At 47.3% G+C, this 17,823-nt stretch overlaps 31 non-coding genes across 31 annotated transcripts; all 31 read right to left on the bottom strand.

Moving 5' to 3' along the window:
• Positions 1-431: 431 nt before the first annotated feature.
• On the bottom strand, positions 432-504 carry trnav-cac (transfer RNA valine (anticodon CAC)). The gene has a single exon. It is a non-coding gene; the product is annotated as a tRNA-Val (tRNA).
• A 462-nt stretch (positions 505-966) lies between these two features.
• Positions 967-1,039, bottom strand: trnav-aac (transfer RNA valine (anticodon AAC)). Its single transcript has one exon. It is a non-coding gene; the product is annotated as a tRNA-Val (tRNA).
• A 299-nt stretch (positions 1,040-1,338) lies between these two features.
• Positions 1,339-1,410, bottom strand: trnad-guc (transfer RNA aspartic acid (anticodon GUC)). The gene has a single exon. It is a non-coding gene; the product is annotated as a tRNA-Asp (tRNA).
• Positions 1,411-2,128: 718 nt separating this feature from the next.
• trnav-cac (transfer RNA valine (anticodon CAC)) lies at positions 2,129-2,201 on the bottom strand. The gene has a single exon. It is a non-coding gene; the product is annotated as a tRNA-Val (tRNA).
• Positions 2,202-2,663: 462 nt separating this feature from the next.
• Positions 2,664-2,736, bottom strand: trnav-aac (transfer RNA valine (anticodon AAC)). The gene has a single exon. It is a non-coding gene; the product is annotated as a tRNA-Val (tRNA).
• A 299-nt stretch (positions 2,737-3,035) lies between these two features.
• On the bottom strand, positions 3,036-3,107 carry trnad-guc (transfer RNA aspartic acid (anticodon GUC)). Its single transcript has one exon. It is a non-coding gene; the product is annotated as a tRNA-Asp (tRNA).
• A 718-nt stretch (positions 3,108-3,825) lies between these two features.
• On the bottom strand, positions 3,826-3,898 carry trnav-cac (transfer RNA valine (anticodon CAC)). Its single transcript has one exon. It is a non-coding gene; the product is annotated as a tRNA-Val (tRNA).
• Positions 3,899-4,360: 462 nt separating this feature from the next.
• trnav-aac (transfer RNA valine (anticodon AAC)) lies at positions 4,361-4,433 on the bottom strand. The gene has a single exon. It is a non-coding gene; the product is annotated as a tRNA-Val (tRNA).
• A 299-nt stretch (positions 4,434-4,732) lies between these two features.
• trnad-guc (transfer RNA aspartic acid (anticodon GUC)) lies at positions 4,733-4,804 on the bottom strand. The gene has a single exon. It is a non-coding gene; the product is annotated as a tRNA-Asp (tRNA).
• A 718-nt stretch (positions 4,805-5,522) lies between these two features.
• On the bottom strand, positions 5,523-5,595 carry trnav-cac (transfer RNA valine (anticodon CAC)). The gene has a single exon. It is a non-coding gene; the product is annotated as a tRNA-Val (tRNA).
• Positions 5,596-6,057: 462 nt separating this feature from the next.
• trnav-aac (transfer RNA valine (anticodon AAC)) lies at positions 6,058-6,130 on the bottom strand. The gene has a single exon. It is a non-coding gene; the product is annotated as a tRNA-Val (tRNA).
• Positions 6,131-6,429: 299 nt separating this feature from the next.
• On the bottom strand, positions 6,430-6,501 carry trnad-guc (transfer RNA aspartic acid (anticodon GUC)). The gene has a single exon. It is a non-coding gene; the product is annotated as a tRNA-Asp (tRNA).
• Positions 6,502-7,219: 718 nt separating this feature from the next.
• On the bottom strand, positions 7,220-7,292 carry trnav-cac (transfer RNA valine (anticodon CAC)). The gene has a single exon. It is a non-coding gene; the product is annotated as a tRNA-Val (tRNA).
• Positions 7,293-7,754: 462 nt separating this feature from the next.
• trnav-aac (transfer RNA valine (anticodon AAC)) lies at positions 7,755-7,827 on the bottom strand. Its single transcript has one exon. It is a non-coding gene; the product is annotated as a tRNA-Val (tRNA).
• A 299-nt stretch (positions 7,828-8,126) lies between these two features.
• Positions 8,127-8,198, bottom strand: trnad-guc (transfer RNA aspartic acid (anticodon GUC)). The gene has a single exon. It is a non-coding gene; the product is annotated as a tRNA-Asp (tRNA).
• Positions 8,199-8,916: 718 nt separating this feature from the next.
• trnav-cac (transfer RNA valine (anticodon CAC)) lies at positions 8,917-8,989 on the bottom strand. The gene has a single exon. It is a non-coding gene; the product is annotated as a tRNA-Val (tRNA).
• A 462-nt stretch (positions 8,990-9,451) lies between these two features.
• Positions 9,452-9,524, bottom strand: trnav-aac (transfer RNA valine (anticodon AAC)). The gene has a single exon. It is a non-coding gene; the product is annotated as a tRNA-Val (tRNA).
• Positions 9,525-9,823: 299 nt separating this feature from the next.
• On the bottom strand, positions 9,824-9,895 carry trnad-guc (transfer RNA aspartic acid (anticodon GUC)). The gene has a single exon. It is a non-coding gene; the product is annotated as a tRNA-Asp (tRNA).
• Positions 9,896-10,613: 718 nt separating this feature from the next.
• Positions 10,614-10,686, bottom strand: trnav-cac (transfer RNA valine (anticodon CAC)). The gene has a single exon. It is a non-coding gene; the product is annotated as a tRNA-Val (tRNA).
• Positions 10,687-11,148: 462 nt separating this feature from the next.
• On the bottom strand, positions 11,149-11,221 carry trnav-aac (transfer RNA valine (anticodon AAC)). The gene has a single exon. It is a non-coding gene; the product is annotated as a tRNA-Val (tRNA).
• A 299-nt stretch (positions 11,222-11,520) lies between these two features.
• Positions 11,521-11,592, bottom strand: trnad-guc (transfer RNA aspartic acid (anticodon GUC)). Its single transcript has one exon. It is a non-coding gene; the product is annotated as a tRNA-Asp (tRNA).
• Positions 11,593-12,310: 718 nt separating this feature from the next.
• Positions 12,311-12,383, bottom strand: trnav-cac (transfer RNA valine (anticodon CAC)). Its single transcript has one exon. It is a non-coding gene; the product is annotated as a tRNA-Val (tRNA).
• A 462-nt stretch (positions 12,384-12,845) lies between these two features.
• On the bottom strand, positions 12,846-12,918 carry trnav-aac (transfer RNA valine (anticodon AAC)). Its single transcript has one exon. It is a non-coding gene; the product is annotated as a tRNA-Val (tRNA).
• Positions 12,919-13,217: 299 nt separating this feature from the next.
• Positions 13,218-13,289, bottom strand: trnad-guc (transfer RNA aspartic acid (anticodon GUC)). Its single transcript has one exon. It is a non-coding gene; the product is annotated as a tRNA-Asp (tRNA).
• Positions 13,290-14,007: 718 nt separating this feature from the next.
• On the bottom strand, positions 14,008-14,080 carry trnav-cac (transfer RNA valine (anticodon CAC)). The gene has a single exon. It is a non-coding gene; the product is annotated as a tRNA-Val (tRNA).
• A 462-nt stretch (positions 14,081-14,542) lies between these two features.
• On the bottom strand, positions 14,543-14,615 carry trnav-aac (transfer RNA valine (anticodon AAC)). Its single transcript has one exon. It is a non-coding gene; the product is annotated as a tRNA-Val (tRNA).
• A 299-nt stretch (positions 14,616-14,914) lies between these two features.
• On the bottom strand, positions 14,915-14,986 carry trnad-guc (transfer RNA aspartic acid (anticodon GUC)). The gene has a single exon. It is a non-coding gene; the product is annotated as a tRNA-Asp (tRNA).
• A 718-nt stretch (positions 14,987-15,704) lies between these two features.
• On the bottom strand, positions 15,705-15,777 carry trnav-cac (transfer RNA valine (anticodon CAC)). Its single transcript has one exon. It is a non-coding gene; the product is annotated as a tRNA-Val (tRNA).
• A 462-nt stretch (positions 15,778-16,239) lies between these two features.
• Positions 16,240-16,312, bottom strand: trnav-aac (transfer RNA valine (anticodon AAC)). The gene has a single exon. It is a non-coding gene; the product is annotated as a tRNA-Val (tRNA).
• Positions 16,313-16,611: 299 nt separating this feature from the next.
• Positions 16,612-16,683, bottom strand: trnad-guc (transfer RNA aspartic acid (anticodon GUC)). Its single transcript has one exon. It is a non-coding gene; the product is annotated as a tRNA-Asp (tRNA).
• A 718-nt stretch (positions 16,684-17,401) lies between these two features.
• Positions 17,402-17,474, bottom strand: trnav-cac (transfer RNA valine (anticodon CAC)). Its single transcript has one exon. It is a non-coding gene; the product is annotated as a tRNA-Val (tRNA).
• Positions 17,475-17,823: the final 349 nt, after the last annotated feature.

Below are 17,823 nucleotides of genomic sequence, written 5' to 3'. Positions count from 1 at the left end.
GTTGTGAACTTTTCTTTCACAAAGGGCTGCAAGTCCCTCCCAGTCTGAAGAAAGCAAAGAACCATAGGGTATCATGATCTTCTGTTCCACAAGCAGTTCAGAATCTGTAATGCTGCTTCCATCTGGGAGGTTCCTCTATTTGGTGCTGTCTCCTTTCAAACCCCTGGGATGAGCCTTGCATGACCTTGGCTTGAGCTTGAGTGTGACAGGCAAAGCAGTGACTCTGCCTGAGAGCGAATGGAAAGGTTGCCATCCCTAATTCTTCACCCCATCTGCAAAAACCCTCATTGTGAACGATCTCAAGTGTGACTGTCTTCATCCAGCCTTGGAACCACCGTCTCTGAAACCCAATATATCAAATGGAGACACATAAGTTGAGTCGCAAGCAGGTGGACCTCACTGTGTTTGATAAAAGCATCATGGCATAAAGATGTTTCTGCCCAGTTTCGAGCTGGGGACCTTTCGCGTGTGAAGCGAACGTGATAACCACTACACTACAGAAACCTCCGTGGCACAAGACACTTCTGCTGACCCACTAATACACGTTGGGTCCCATTCCTTTTTTCCCATTGGAGGAGTCCTTTGTGAAAAATGAGGAATAGCTTACTGTCCCAAATCTCTCAAAAAGAGAAGCAACAACCTGCATAGGATACCTCGGGCAGAATCTCTCTCGGGCAAAATCTCTCTCGGGCAGAATCTCTCTCGGGCAGAATCTCTAATGCTGCTTCCATTTGGGAGGTTCCTCTCTTTGCTGGTGTCTCCTTTCAAATCCCTGGGATGAGCCCTGTATGACCTTGGCCTGAGCGTGACAGACAAAGCAGTGACAGCCTGAGAGCTAATGGAAAGTTTGCCATCCGTAAATTTCTCAAAGTTGCCACCACATCTGCCAAAAGCACTCAATGTGAACGACATCAATGGAGATGCAGATATTACCGTTGTCTGGCAAAGAATTGAGACAGAGGTAGCTGTTTCTGCCCAGTTTCGAGCTGGGGACCTTTCGCGTGTTAAGCGAACGTGATAACCACTACACTACAGAAACTGACATACTGTGGACCCCCAGGGCCTGAGGCTGGTAAATACACCATAAACACTGATTCCCATAATGGGTTTTCTGGGAGGAGCCAAATCCAATGATAGGAATGTGCTGCAAGGAGCGCGATTCCAGAAGAGAGATTCAAAGGTGCGTGTGGGTGTTATGAAATTGTTATTATCCAGGACCCACTGTTAGAACATTCATAGTTGTTATAGGCTCCCAATCTGGATCAAAGCCTCCCCTTGACAGCTAGCATTACTTCTGATTTGCTCTGTGGTGGAAATTGAGCAGAAAACACCGATAGACTCCTCGTCGGGGAATTGAACCCCGGTCTTCCGCGTGACAGGCGGAGATACTTGCCACTATACTAACGAGGACTGATTTCATAGCAAGCTCGGCCATCGGGTGACGCTGTTCTGATGTTTATCGCATTGTACACTTTCTGTTGGGGAGATGATGACAAATGGTTTGTTAAACTGGCTTTCTACTCTAGTCAACTGGACTGAGGGCTTAAATTGGCAACTTTGTGTTCCCTCAATTTGCAAAGGTTTCATATATGCTCCGAGTATACCGCACTTGGGATGAATACTACTCCTGGACTGTCCTCCGGGTCCCTCTTGAGGACACTGCCTCACTGGTGGAACAGAACTCATCAAACCTCAAAGTTGTGAACTTTTCTTTCACAAAGGGCTGCAAGTCCCTCCCAGTCTGAAGAAAGCAAAGAACCATAGGGTATCATGATCTTCTGTTCCACAAGCAGTTCAGAATCTGTAATGCTGCTTCCATTTGGGAGGTTCCTCTATTTGGTGCTGTCTCCTTTCAAACCCCTGGGATGAGCCTTGCATGACCTTGGCTTGAGCTTGAGTGTGACAGGCAAAGCAGTGACTCTGCCTGAGAGCGAATGGAAAGGTTGCCATCCCTAATTCTTCACCCCATCTGCAAAAACCCTCATTGTGAACGATCTCAAGTGTGACTGTCTTCATCCAGCCTTGGAACCACCGTCTCTGAAACCCAATATATCAAATGGAGACACATAAGTTGAGTCGCAAGCAGGTGGACCTCACTGTGTTTGATAAAAGCATCATGGCATAAAGATGTTTCTGCCCAGTTTCGAGCTGGGGACCTTTCGCGTGTGAAGCGAACGTGATAACCACTACACTACAGAAACCTCCGTGGCACAAGACACTTCTGCTGACCCACTAATACACGTTGGGTCCCATTCCTTTTTTCCCATTGGAGGAGTCCTTTGTGAAAAATGAGGAATAGCTTACTGTCCCAAATCTCTCAAAAAGAGAAGCAACAACCTGCATAGGATACCTCGGGCAGAATCTCTCTCGGGCAAAATCTCTCTCGGGCAGAATCTCTCTCGGGCAGAATCTCTAATGCTGCTTCCATTTGGGAGGTTCCTCTCTTTGCTGGTGTCTCCTTTCAAATCCCTGGGATGAGCCCTGTATGACCTTGGCCTGAGCGTGACAGACAAAGCAGTGACAGCCTGAGAGCTAATGGAAAGTTTGCCATCCGTAAATTTCTCAAAGTTGCCACCACATCTGCCAAAAGCACTCAATGTGAACGACATCAATGGAGATGCAGATATTACCGTTGTCTGGCAAAGAATTGAGACAGAGGTAGCTGTTTCTGCCCAGTTTCGAGCTGGGGACCTTTCGCGTGTTAAGCGAACGTGATAACCACTACACTACAGAAACTGACATACTGTGGACCCCCAGGGCCTGAGGCTGGTAAATACACCATAAACACTGATTCCCATAATGGGTTTTCTGGGAGGAGCCAAATCCAATGATAGGAATGTGCTGCAAGGAGCGCGATTCCAGAAGAGAGATTCAAAGGTGCGTGTGGGTGTTATGAAATTGTTATTATCCAGGACCCACTGTTAGAACATTCATAGTTGTTATAGGCTCCCAATCTGGATCAAAGCCTCCCCTTGACAGCTAGCATTACTTCTGATTTGCTCTGTGGTGGAAATTGAGCAGAAAACACCGATAGACTCCTCGTCGGGGAATTGAACCCCGGTCTTCCGCGTGACAGGCGGAGATACTTGCCACTATACTAACGAGGACTGATTTCATAGCAAGCTCGGCCATCGGGTGACGCTGTTCTGATGTTTATCGCATTGTACACTTTCTGTTGGGGAGATGATGACAAATGGTTTGTTAAACTGGCTTTCTACTCTAGTCAACTGGACTGAGGGCTTAAATTGGCAACTTTGTGTTCCCTCAATTTGCAAAGGTTTCATATATGCTCCGAGTATACCGCACTTGGGATGAATACTACTCCTGGACTGTCCTCCGGGTCCCTCTTGAGGACACTGCCTCACTGGTGGAACAGAACTCATCAAACCTCAAAGTTGTGAACTTTTCTTTCACAAAGGGCTGCAAGTCCCTCCCAGTCTGAAGAAAGCAAAGAACCATAGGGTATCATGATCTTCTGTTCCACAAGCAGTTCAGAATCTGTAATGCTGCTTCCATTTGGGAGGTTCCTCTATTTGGTGCTGTCTCCTTTCAAACCCCTGGGATGAGCCTTGCATGACCTTGGCTTGAGCTTGAGTGTGACAGGCAAAGCAGTGACTCTGCCTGAGAGCGAATGGAAAGGTTGCCATCCCTAATTCTTCACCCCATCTGCAAAAACCCTCATTGTGAACGATCTCAAGTGTGACTGTCTTCATCCAGCCTTGGAACCACCGTCTCTGAAACCCAATATATCAAATGGAGACACATAAGTTGAGTCGCAAGCAGGTGGACCTCACTGTGTTTGATAAAAGCATCATGGCATAAAGATGTTTCTGCCCAGTTTCGAGCTGGGGACCTTTCGCGTGTGAAGCGAACGTGATAACCACTACACTACAGAAACCTCCGTGGCACAAGACACTTCTGCTGACCCACTAATACACGTTGGGTCCCATTCCTTTTTTCCCATTGGAGGAGTCCTTTGTGAAAAATGAGGAATAGCTTACTGTCCCAAATCTCTCAAAAAGAGAAGCAACAACCTGCATAGGATACCTCGGGCAGAATCTCTCTCGGGCAAAATCTCTCTCGGGCAGAATCTCTCTCGGGCAGAATCTCTAATGCTGCTTCCATTTGGGAGGTTCCTCTCTTTGCTGGTGTCTCCTTTCAAATCCCTGGGATGAGCCCTGTATGACCTTGGCCTGAGCGTGACAGACAAAGCAGTGACAGCCTGAGAGCTAATGGAAAGTTTGCCATCCGTAAATTTCTCAAAGTTGCCACCACATCTGCCAAAAGCACTCAATGTGAACGACATCAATGGAGATGCAGATATTACCGTTGTCTGGCAAAGAATTGAGACAGAGGTAGCTGTTTCTGCCCAGTTTCGAGCTGGGGACCTTTCGCGTGTTAAGCGAACGTGATAACCACTACACTACAGAAACTGACATACTGTGGACCCCCAGGGCCTGAGGCTGGTAAATACACCATAAACACTGATTCCCATAATGGGTTTTCTGGGAGGAGCCAAATCCAATGATAGGAATGTGCTGCAAGGAGCGCGATTCCAGAAGAGAGATTCAAAGGTGCGTGTGGGTGTTATGAAATTGTTATTATCCAGGACCCACTGTTAGAACATTCATAGTTGTTATAGGCTCCCAATCTGGATCAAAGCCTCCCCTTGACAGCTAGCATTACTTCTGATTTGCTCTGTGGTGGAAATTGAGCAGAAAACACCGATAGACTCCTCGTCGGGGAATTGAACCCCGGTCTTCCGCGTGACAGGCGGAGATACTTGCCACTATACTAACGAGGACTGATTTCATAGCAAGCTCGGCCATCGGGTGACGCTGTTCTGATGTTTATCGCATTGTACACTTTCTGTTGGGGAGATGATGACAAATGGTTTGTTAAACTGGCTTTCTACTCTAGTCAACTGGACTGAGGGCTTAAATTGGCAACTTTGTGTTCCCTCAATTTGCAAAGGTTTCATATATGCTCCGAGTATACCGCACTTGGGATGAATACTACTCCTGGACTGTCCTCCGGGTCCCTCTTGAGGACACTGCCTCACTGGTGGAACAGAACTCATCAAACCTCAAAGTTGTGAACTTTTCTTTCACAAAGGGCTGCAAGTCCCTCCCAGTCTGAAGAAAGCAAAGAACCATAGGGTATCATGATCTTCTGTTCCACAAGCAGTTCAGAATCTGTAATGCTGCTTCCATCTGGGAGGTTCCTCTATTTGGTGCTGTCTCCTTTCAAACCCCTGGGATGAGCCTTGCATGACCTTGGCTTGAGCTTGAGTGTGACAGGCAAAGCAGTGACTCTGCCTGAGAGCGAATGGAAAGGTTGCCATCCCTAATTCTTCACCCCATCTGCAAAAACCCTCATTGTGAACGATCTCAAGTGTGACTGTCTTCATCCAGCCTTGGAACCACCGTCTCTGAAACCCAATATATCAAATGGAGACACATAAGTTGAGTCGCAAGCAGGTGGACCTCACTGTGTTTGATAAAAGCATCATGGCATAAAGATGTTTCTGCCCAGTTTCGAGCTGGGGACCTTTCGCGTGTGAAGCGAACGTGATAACCACTACACTACAGAAACCTCCGTGGCACAAGACACTTCTGCTGACCCACTAATACACGTTGGGTCCCATTCCTTTTTTCCCATTGGAGGAGTCCTTTGTGAAAAATGAGGAATAGCTTACTGTCCCAAATCTCTCAAAAAGAGAAGCAACAACCTGCATAGGATACCTCGGGCAGAATCTCTCTCGGGCAAAATCTCTCTTGGGCAGAATCTCTCTCGGGCAGAATCTCTAATGCTGCTTCCATTTGGGAGGTTCCTCTCTTTGCTGGTGTCTCCTTTCAAATCCCTGGGATGAGCCCTGTATGACCTTGGCCTGAGCGTGACAGACAAAGCAGTGACAGCCTGAGAGCTAATGGAAAGTTTGCCATCCGTAAATTTCTCAAAGTTGCCACCACATCTGCCAAAAGCACTCAATGTGAACGACATCAATGGAGATGCAGATATTACCGTTGTCTGGCAAAGAATTGAGACAGAGGTAGCTGTTTCTGCCCAGTTTCGAGCTGGGGACCTTTCGCGTGTTAAGCGAACGTGATAACCACTACACTACAGAAACTGACATACTGTGGACCCCCAGGGCCTGAGGCTGGTAAATACACCATAAACACTGATTCCCATAATGGGTTTTCTGGGAGGAGCCAAATCCAATGATAGGAATGTGCTGCAAGGAGCGCGATTCCAGAAGAGAGATTCAAAGGTGCGTGTGGGTGTTATGAAATTGTTATTATCCAGGACCCACTGTTAGAACATTCATAGTTGTTATAGGCTCCCAATCTGGATCAAAGCCTCCCCTTGACAGCTAGCATTACTTCTGATTTGCTCTGTGGTGGAAATTGAGCAGAAAACACCGATAGACTCCTCGTCGGGGAATTGAACCCCGGTCTTCCGCGTGACAGGCGGAGATACTTGCCACTATACTAACGAGGACTGATTTCATAGCAAGCTCGGCCATCGGGTGACGCTGTTCTGATGTTTATCGCATTGTACACTTTCTGTTGGGGAGATGATGACAAATGGTTTGTTAAACTGGCTTTCTACTCTAGTCAACTGGACTGAGGGCTTAAATTGGCAACTTTGTGTTCCCTCAATTTGCAAAGGTTTCATATATGCTCCGAGTATACCGCACTTGGGATGAATACTACTCCTGGACTGTCCTCCGGGTCCCTCTTGAGGACACTGCCTCACTGGTGGAACAGAACTCATCAAACCTCAAAGTTGTGAACTTTTCTTTCACAAAGGGCTGCAAGTCCCTCCCAGTCTGAAGAAAGCAAAGAACCATAGGGTATCATGATCTTCTGTTCCACAAGCAGTTCAGAATCTGTAATGCTGCTTCCATTTGGGAGGTTCCTCTATTTGGTGCTGTCTCCTTTCAAACCCCTGGGATGAGCCTTGCATGACCTTGGCTTGAGCTTGAGTGTGACAGGCAAAGCAGTGACTCTGCCTGAGAGCGAATGGAAAGGTTGCCATCCCTAATTCTTCACCCCATCTGCAAAAACCCTCATTGTGAACGATCTCAAGTGTGACTGTCTTCATCCAGCCTTGGAACCACCGTCTCTGAAACCCAATATATCAAATGGAGACACATAAGTTGAGTCGCAAGCAGGTGGACCTCACTGTGTTTGATAAAAGCATCATGGCATAAAGATGTTTCTGCCCAGTTTCGAGCTGGGGACCTTTCGCGTGTGAAGCGAACGTGATAACCACTACACTACAGAAACCTCCGTGGCACAAGACACTTCTGCTGACCCACTAATACACGTTGGGTCCCATTCCTTTTTTCCCATTGGAGGAGTCCTTTGTGAAAAATGAGGAATAGCTTACTGTCCCAAATCTCTCAAAAAGAGAAGCAACAACCTGCATAGGATACCTCGGGCAGAATCTCTCTCGGGCAAAATCTCTCTCGGGCAGAATCTCTCTCGGGCAGAATCTCTAATGCTGCTTCCATTTGGGAGGTTCCTCTCTTTGCTGGTGTCTCCTTTCAAATCCCTGGGATGAGCCCTGTATGACCTTGGCCTGAGCGTGACAGACAAAGCAGTGACAGCCTGAGAGCTAATGGAAAGTTTGCCATCCGTAAATTTCTCAAAGTTGCCACCACATCTGCCAAAAGCACTCAATGTGAACGACATCAATGGAGATGCAGATATTACCGTTGTCTGGCAAAGAATTGAGACAGAGGTAGCTGTTTCTGCCCAGTTTCGAGCTGGGGACCTTTCGCGTGTTAAGCGAACGTGATAACCACTACACTAAAGAAACTGACATACTGTGGACCCCCAGGGCCTGAGGCTGGTAAATACACCATAAACACTGATTCCCATAATGGGTTTTCTGGGAGGAGCCAAATCCAATGATAGGAATGTGCTGCAAGGAGCGCGATTCCAGAAGAGAGATTCAAAGGTGCGTGTGGGTGTTATGAAATTGTTATTATCCAGGACCCACTGTTAGAACATTCATAGTTGTTATAGGCTCCCAATCTGGATCAAAGCCTCCCCTTGACAGCTAGCATTACTTCTGATTTGCTCTGTGGTGGAAATTGAGCAGAAAACACCGATAGACTCCTCGTCGGGGAATTGAACCCCGGTCTTCCGCGTGACAGGCGGAGATACTTGCCACTATACTAACGAGGACTGATTTCATAGCAAGCTCGGCCATCGGGTGACGCTGTTCTGATGTTTATCGCATTGTACACTTTCTGTTGGGGAGATGATGACAAATGGTTTGTTAAACTGGCTTTCTACTCTAGTCAACTGGACTGAGGGCTTAAATTGGCAACTTTGTGTTCCCTCAATTTGCAAAGGTTTCATATATGCTCCGAGTATACCGCACTTGGGATGAATACTACTCCTGGACTGTCCTCCGGGTCCCTCTTGAGGACACTGCCTCACTGGTGGAACAGAACTCATCAAACCTCAAAGTTGTGAACTTTTCTTTCACAAAGGGCTGCAAGTCCCTCCCAGTCTGAAGAAAGCAAAGAACCATAGGGTATCATGATCTTCTGTTCCACAAGCAGTTCAGAATCTGTAATGCTGCTTCCATCTGGGAGGTTCCTCTATTTGGTGCTGTCTCCTTTCAAACCCCTGGGATGAGCCTTGCATGACCTTGGCTTGAGCTTGAGTGTGACAGGCAAAGCAGTGACTCTGCCTGAGAGCGAATGGAAAGGTTGCCATCCCTAATTCTTCACCCCATCTGCAAAAACCCTCATTGTGAACGATCTCAAGTGTGACTGTCTTCATCCAGCCTTGGAACCACCGTCTCTGAAACCCAATATATCAAATGGAGACACATAAGTTGAGTCGCAAGCAGGTGGACCTCACTGTGTTTGATAAAAGCATCATGGCATAAAGATGTTTCTGCCCAGTTTCGAGCTGGGGACCTTTCGCGTGTGAAGCGAACGTGATAACCACTACACTACAGAAACCTCCGTGGCACAAGACACTTCTGCTGACCCACTAATACACGTTGGGTCCCATTCCTTTTTTCCCATTGGAGGAGTCCTTTGTGAAAAATGAGGAATAGCTTACTGTCCCAAATCTCTCAAAAAGAGAAGCAACAACCTGCATAGGATACCTCGGGCAGAATCTCTCTCGGGCAAAATCTCTCTCGGGCAGAATCTCTCTCGGGCAGAATCTCTAATGCTGCTTCCATTTGGGAGGTTCCTCTCTTTGCTGGTGTCTCCTTTCAAATCCCTGGGATGAGCCCTGTATGACCTTGGCCTGAGCGTGACAGACAAAGCAGTGACAGCCTGAGAGCTAATGGAAAGTTTGCCATCCGTAAATTTCTCAAAGTTGCCACCACATCTGCCAAAAGCACTCAATGTGAACGACATCAATGGAGATGCAGATATTACCGTTGTCTGGCAAAGAATTGAGACAGAGGTAGCTGTTTCTGCCCAGTTTCGAGCTGGGGACCTTTCGCGTGTTAAGCGAACGTGATAACCACTACACTACAGAAACTGACATACTGTGGACCCCCAGGGCCTGAGGCTGGTAAATACACCATAAACACTGATTCCCATAATGGGTTTTCTGGGAGGAGCCAAATCCAATGATAGGAATGTGCTGCAAGGAGCGCGATTCCAGAAGAGAGATTCAAAGGTGCGTGTGGGTGTTATGAAATTGTTATTATCCAGGACCCACTGTTAGAACATTCATAGTTGTTATAGGCTCCCAATCTGGATCAAAGCCTCCCCTTGACAGCTAGCATTACTTCTGATTTGCTCTGTGGTGGAAATTGAGCAGAAAACACAGATAGACTCCTCGTCGGGGAATTGAACCCCGGTCTTCCGCGTGACAGGCGGAGATACTTGCCACTATACTAACGAGGACTGATTTCATAGCAAGCTCGGCCATCGGGTGACGCTGTTCTGATGTTTATCGCATTGTACACTTTCTGTTGGGGAGATGATGACAAATGGTTTGTTAAACTGGCTTTCTACTCTAGTCAACTGGACTGAGGGCTTAAATTGGCAACTTTGTGTTCCCTCAATTTGCAAAGGTTTCATATATGCTCCGAGTATACCGCACTTGGGATGAATACTACTCCTGGACTGTCCTCCGGGTCCCTCTTGAGGACACTGCCTCACTGGTGGAACAGAACTCATCAAACCTCAAAGTTGTGAACTTTTCTTTCACAAAGGGCTGCAAGTCCCTCCCAGTCTGAAGAAAGCAAAGAACCATAGGGTATCATGATCTTCTGTTCCACAAGCAGTTCAGAATCTGTAATGCTGCTTCCATCTGGGAGGTTCCTCTATTTGGTGCTGTCTCCTTTCAAACCCCTGGGATGAGCCTTGCATGACCTTGGCTTGAGCTTGAGTGTGACAGGCAAAGCAGTGACTCTGCCTGAGAGCGAATGGAAAGGTTGCCATCCCTAATTCTTCACCCCATCTGCAAAAACCCTCATTGTGAACGATCTCAAGTGTGACTGTCTTCATCCAGCCTTGGAACCACCGTCTCTGAAACCCAATATATCAAATGGAGACACATAAGTTGAGTCGCAAGCAGGTGGACCTCACTGTGTTTGATAAAAGCATCATGGCATAAAGATGTTTCTGCCCAGTTTCGAGCTGGGGACCTTTCGCGTGTGAAGCGAACGTGATAACCACTACACTACAGAAACCTCCGTGGCACAAGACACTTCTGCTGACCCACTAATACACGTTGGGTCCCATTCCTTTTTTCCCATTGGAGGAGTCCTTTGTGAAAAATGAGGAATAGCTTACTGTCCCAAATCTCTCAAAAAGAGAAGCAACAACCTGCATAGGATACCTCGGGCAGAATCTCTCTCGGGCAAAATCTCTCTCGGGCAGAATCTCTCTCGGGCAGAATCTCTAATGCTGCTTCCATTTGGGAGGTTCCTCTCTTTGCTGGTGTCTCCTTTCAAATCCCTGGGATGAGCCCTGTATGACCTTGGCCTGAGCGTGACAGACAAAGCAGTGACAGCCTGAGAGCTAATGGAAAGTTTGCCATCCGTAAATTTCTCAAAGTTGCCACCACATCTGCCAAAAGCACTCAATGTGAACGACATCAATGGAGATGCAGATATTACCGTTGTCTGGCAAAGAATTGAGACAGAGGTAGCTGTTTCTGCCCAGTTTCGAGCTGGGGACCTTTCGCGTGTTAAGCGAACGTGATAACCACTACACTACAGAAACTGACATACTGTGGACCCCCAGGGCCTGAGGCTGGTAAATACACCATAAACACTGATTCCCATAATGGGTTTTCTGGGAGGAGCCAAATCCAATGATAGGAATGTGCTGCAAGGAGCGCGATTCCAGAAGAGAGATTCAAAGGTGCGTGTGGGTGTTATGAAATTGTTATTATCCAGGACCCACTGTTAGAACATTCATAGTTGTTATAGGCTCCCAATCTGGATCAAAGCCTCCCCTTGACAGCTAGCATTACTTCTGATTTGCTCTGTGGTGGAAATTGAGCAGAAAACACCGATAGACTCCTCGTCGGGGAATTGAACCCCGGTCTTCCGCGTGACAGGCGGAGATACTTGCCACTATACTAACGAGGACTGATTTCATAGCAAGCTCGGCCATCGGGTGACGCTGTTCTGATGTTTATCGCATTGTACACTTTCTGTTGGGGAGATGATGACAAATGGTTTGTTAAACTGGCTTTCTACTCTAGTCAACTGGACTGAGGGCTTAAATTGGCAACTTTGTGTTCCCTCAATTTGCAAAGGTTTCATATATGCTCCGAGTATACCGCACTTGGGATGAATACTACTCCTGGACTGTCCTCCGGGTCCCTCTTGAGGACACTGCCTCACTGGTGGAACAGAACTCATCAAACCTCAAAGTTGTGAACTTTTCTTTCACAAAGGGCTGCAAGTCCCTCCCAGTCTGAAGAAAGCAAAGAACCATAGGGTATCATGATCTTCTGTTCCACAAGCAGTTCAGAATCTGTAATGCTGCTTCCATCTGGGAGGTTCCTCTATTTGGTGCTGTCTCCTTTCAAACCCCTGGGATGAGCCTTGCATGACCTTGGCTTGAGCTTGAGTGTGACAGGCAAAGCAGTGACTCTGCCTGAGAGCGAATGGAAAGGTTGCCATCCCTAATTCTTCACCCCATCTGCAAAAACCCTCATTGTGAACGATCTCAAGTGTGACTGTCTTCATCCAGCCTTGGAACCACCGTCTCTGAAACCCAATATATCAAATGGAGACACATAAGTTGAGTCGCAAGCAGGTGGACCTCACTGTGTTTGATAAAAGCATCATGGCATAAAGATGTTTCTGCCCAGTTTCGAGCTGGGGACCTTTCGCGTGTGAAGCGAACGTGATAACCACTACACTACAGAAACCTCCGTGGCACAAGACACTTCTGCTGACCCACTAATACACGTTGGGTCCCATTCCTTTTTTCCCATTGGAGGAGTCCTTTGTGAAAAATGAGGAATAGCTTACTGTCCCAAATCTCTCAAAAAGAGAAGCAACAACCTGCATAGGATACCTCGGGCAGAATCTCTCTCGGGCAAAATCTCTCTCGGGCAGAATCTCTCTCGGGCAGAATCTCTAATGCTGCTTCCATTTGGGAGGTTCCTCTCTTTGCTGGTGTCTCCTTTCAAATCCCTGGGATGAGCCCTGTATGACCTTGGCCTGAGCGTGACAGACAAAGCAGTGACAGCCTGAGAGCTAATGGAAAGTTTGCCATCCGTAAATTTCTCAAAGTTGCCACCACATCTGCCAAAAGCACTCAATGTGAACGACATCAATGGAGATGCAGATATTACCGTTGTCTGGCAAAGAATTGAGACAGAGGTAGCTGTTTCTGCCCAGTTTCGAGCTGGGGACCTTTCGCGTGTTAAGCGAACGTGATAACCACTACACTACAGAAACTGACATACTGTGGACCCCCAGGGCCTGAGGCTGGTAAATACACCATAAACACTGATTCCCATAATGGGTTTTCTGGGAGGAGCCAAATCCAATGATAGGAATGTGCTGCAAGGAGCGCGATTCCAGAAGAGAGATTCAAAGGTGCGTGTGGGTGTTATGAAATTGTTATTATCCAGGACCCACTGTTAGAACATTCATAGTTGTTATAGGCTCCCAATCTGGATCAAAGCCTCCCCTTGACAGCTAGCATTACTTCTGATTTGCTCTGTGGTGGAAATTGAGCAGAAAACACCGATAGACTCCTCGTCGGGGAATTGAACCCCGGTCTTCCGCGTGACAGGCGGAGATACTTGCCACTATACTAACGAGGACTGATTTCATAGCAAGCTCGGCCATCGGGTGACGCTGTTCTGATGTTTATCGCATTGTACACTTTCTGTTGGGGAGATGATGACAAATGGTTTGTTAAACTGGCTTTCTACTCTAGTCAACTGGACTGAGGGCTTAAATTGGCAACTTTGTGTTCCCTCAATTTGCAAAGGTTTCATATATGCTCCGAGTATACCGCACTTGGGATGAATACTACTCCTGGACTGTCCTCCGGGTCCCTCTTGAGGACACTGCCTCACTGGTGGAACAGAACTCATCAAACCTCAAAGTTGTGAACTTTTCTTTCACAAAGGGCTGCAAGTCCCTCCCAGTCTGAAGAAAGCAAAGAACCATAGGGTATCATGATCTTCTGTTCCACAAGCAGTTCAGAATCTGTAATGCTGCTTCCATCTGGGAGGTTCCTCTATTTGGTGCTGTCTCCTTTCAAACCCCTGGGATGAGCCTTGCATGACCTTGGCTTGAGCTTGAGTGTGACAGGCAAAGCAGTGACTCTGCCTGAGAGCGAATGGAAAGGTTGCCATCCCTAATTCTTCACCCCATCTGCAAAAACCCTCATTGTGAACGATCTCAAGTGTGACTGTCTTCATCCAGCCTTGGAACCACCGTCTCTGAAACCCAATATATCAAATGGAGACACATAAGTTGAGTCGCAAGCAGGTGGACCTCACTGTGTTTGATAAAAGCATCATGGCATAAAGATGTTTCTGCCCAGTTTCGAGCTGGGGACCTTTCGCGTGTGAAGCGAACGTGATAACCACTACACTACAGAAACCTCCGTGGCACAAGACACTTCTGCTGACCCACTAATACACGTTGGGTCCCATTCCTTTTTTCCCATTGGAGGAGTCCTTTGTGAAAAATGAGGAATAGCTTACTGTCCCAAATCTCTCAAAAAGAGAAGCAACAACCTGCATAGGATACCTCGGGCAGAATCTCTCTCGGGCAAAATCTCTCTCGGGCAGAATCTCTCTCGGGCAGAATCTCTAATGCTGCTTCCATTTGGGAGGTTCCTCTCTTTGCTGGTGTCTCCTTTCAAATCCCTGGGATGAGCCCTGTATGACCTTGGCCTGAGCGTGACAGACAAAGCAGTGACAGCCTGAGAGCTAATGGAAAGTTTGCCATCCGTAAATTTCTCAAAGTTGCCACCACATCTGCCAAAAGCACTCAATGTGAACGACATCAATGGAGATGCAGATATTACCGTTGTCTGGCAAAGAATTGAGACAGAGGTAGCTGTTTCTGCCCAGTTTCGAGCTGGGGACCTTTCGCGTGTTAAGCGAACGTGATAACCACTACACTACAGAAACTGACATACTGTGGACCCCCAGGGCCTGAGGCTGGTAAATACACCATAAACACTGATTCCCATAATGGGTTTTCTGGGAGGAGCCAAATCCAATGATAGGAATGTGCTGCAAGGAGCGCGATTCCAGAAGAGAGATTCAAAGGTGCGTGTGGGTGTTATGAAATTGTTATTATCCAGGACCCACTGTTAGAACATTCATAGTTGTTATAGGCTCCCAATCTGGATCAAAGCCTCCCCTTGACAGCTAGCATTACTTCTGATTTGCTCTGTGGTGGAAATTGAGCAGAAAACACCGATAGACTCCTCGTCGGGGAATTGAACCCCGGTCTTCCGCGTGACAGGCGGAGATACTTGCCACTATACTAACGAGGACTGATTTCATAGCAAGCTCGGCCATCGGGTGACGCTGTTCTGATGTTTATCGCATTGTACACTTTCTGTTGGGGAGATGATGACAAATGGTTTGTTAAACTGGCTTTCTACTCTAGTCAACTGGACTGAGGGCTTAAATTGGCAACTTTGTGTTCCCTCAATTTGCAAAGGTTTCATATATGCTCCGAGTATACCGCACTTGGGATGAATACTACTCCTGGACTGTCCTCCGGGTCCCTCTTGAGGACACTGCCTCACTGGTGGAACAGAACTCATCAAACCTCAAAGTTGTGAACTTTTCTTTCACAAAGGGCTGCAAGTCCCTCCCAGTCTGAAGAAAGCAAAGAACCATAGGGTATCATGATCTTCTGTTCCACAAGCAGTTCAGAATCTGTAATGCTGCTTCCATTTGGGAGGTTCCTCTATTTGGTGCTGTCTCCTTTCAAACCCCTGGGATGAGCCTTGCATGACCTTGGCTTGAGCTTGAGTGTGACAGGCAAAGCAGTGACTCTGCCTGAGAGCGAATGGAAAGGTTGCCATCCCTAATTCTTCACCCCATCTGCAAAAACCCTCATTGTGAACGATCTCAAGTGTGACTGTCTTCATCCAGCCTTGGAACCACCGTCTCTGAAACCCAATATATCAAATGGAGACACATAAGTTGAGTCGCAAGCAGGTGGACCTCACTGTGTTTGATAAAAGCATCATGGCATAAAGATGTTTCTGCCCAGTTTCGAGCTGGGGACCTTTCGCGTGTGAAGCGAACGTGATAACCACTACACTACAGAAACCTCCGTGGCACAAGACACTTCTGCTGACCCACTAATACACGTTGGGTCCCATTCCTTTTTTCCCATTGGAGGAGTCCTTTGTGAAAAATGAGGAATAGCTTACTGTCCCAAATCTCTCAAAAAGAGAAGCAACAACCTGCATAGGATACCTCGGGCAGAATCTCTCTCGGGCAAAATCTCTCTCGGGCAGAATCTCTCTCGGGCAGAATCTCTAATGCTGCTTCCATTTGGGAGGTTCCTCTCTTTGCTGGTGTCTCCTTTCAAATCCCTGGGATGAGCCCTGTATGACCTTGGCCTGAGCGTGACAGACAAAGCAGTGACAGCCTGAGAGCTAATGGAAAGTTTGCCATCCGTAAATTTCTCAAAGTTGCCACCACATCTGCCAAAAGCACTCAATGTGAACGACATCAATGGAGATGCAGATATTACCGTTGTCTGGCAAAGAATTGAGACAGAGGTAGCTGTTTCTGCCCAGTTTCGAGCTGGGGACCTTTCGCGTGTTAAGCGAACGTGATAACCACTACACTACAGAAACTGACATACTGTGGACCCCCAGGGCCTGAGGCTGGTAAATACACCATAAACACTGATTCCCATAATGGGTTTTCTGGGAGGAGCCAAATCCAATGATAGGAATGTGCTGCAAGGAGCGCGATTCCAGAAGAGAGATTCAAAGGTGCGTGTGGGTGTTATGAAATTGTTATTATCCAGGACCCACTGTTAGAACATTCATAGTTGTTATAGGCTCCCAATCTGGATCAAAGCCTCCCCTTGACAGCTAGCATTACTTCTGATTTGCTCTGTGGTGGAAATTGAGCAGAAAACACCGATAGACTCCTCGTCGGGGAATTGAACCCCGGTCTTCCGCGTGACAGGCGGAGATACTTGCCACTATACTAACGAGGACTGATTTCATAGCAAGCTCGGCCATCGGGTGACGCTGTTCTGATGTTTATCGCATTGTACACTTTCTGTTGGGGAGATGATGACAAATGGTTTGTTAAACTGGCTTTCTACTCTAGTCAACTGGACTGAGGGCTTAAATTGGCAACTTTGTGTTCCCTCAATTTGCAAAGGTTTCATATATGCTCCGAGTATACCGCACTTGGGATGAATACTACTCCTGGACTGTCCTCCGGGTCCCTCTTGAGGACACTGCCTCACTGGTGGAACAGAACTCATCAAACCTCAAAGTTGTGAACTTTTCTTTCACAAAGGGCTGCAAGTCCCTCCCAGTCTGAAGAAAGCAAAGAACCATAGGGTATCATGATCTTCTGTTCCACAAGCAGTTCAGAATCTGTAATGCTGCTTCCATCTGGGAGGTTCCTCTATTTGGTGCTGTCTCCTTTCAAACCCCTGGGATGAGCCTTGCATGACCTTGGCTTGAGCTTGAGTGTGACAGGCAAAGCAGTGACTCTGCCTGAGAGCGAATGGAAAGGTTGCCATCCCTAATTCTTCACCCCATCTGCAAAAACCCTCATTGTGAACGATCTCAAGTGTGACTGTCTTCATCCAGCCTTGGAACCACCGTCTCTGAAACCCAATATATCAAATGGAGACACATAAGTTGAGTCGCAAGCAGGTGGACCTCACTGTGTTTGATAAAAGCATCATGGCATAAAGATGTTTCTGCCCAGTTTCGAGCTGGGGACCTTTCGCGTGTGAAGCGAACGTGATAACCACTACACTACAGAAACCTCCGTGGCACAAGACACTTCTGCTGACCCACTAATACACGTTGGGTCCCATTCCTTTTTTCCCATTGGAGGAGTCCTTTGTGAAAAATGAGGAATAGCTTACTGTCCCAAATCTCTCAAAAAGAGAAGCAACAACCTGCATAGGATACCTCGGGCAGAATCTCTCTCGGGCAAAATCTCTCTCGGGCAGAATCTCTCTCGGGCAGAATCTCTAATGCTGCTTCCATTTGGGAGGTTCCTCTCTTTGCTGGTGTCTCCTTTCAAATCCCTGGGATGAGCCCTGTATGACCTTGGCCTGAGCGTGACAGACAAAGCAGTGACAGCCTGAGAGCTAATGGAAAGTTTGCCA

Source organism: Paralichthys olivaceus, chromosome 2 (genome assembly GCF_024713975.1).
Source record: "Paralichthys olivaceus isolate ysfri-2021 chromosome 2, ASM2471397v2, whole genome shotgun sequence".
NCBI lineage: Eukaryota > Metazoa > Chordata > Actinopteri > Pleuronectiformes > Paralichthyidae > Paralichthys > Paralichthys olivaceus.
Note: the sequence above shows the minus strand (reverse complement) of the source record. Positions and strands in the feature narration are given on the sequence as shown.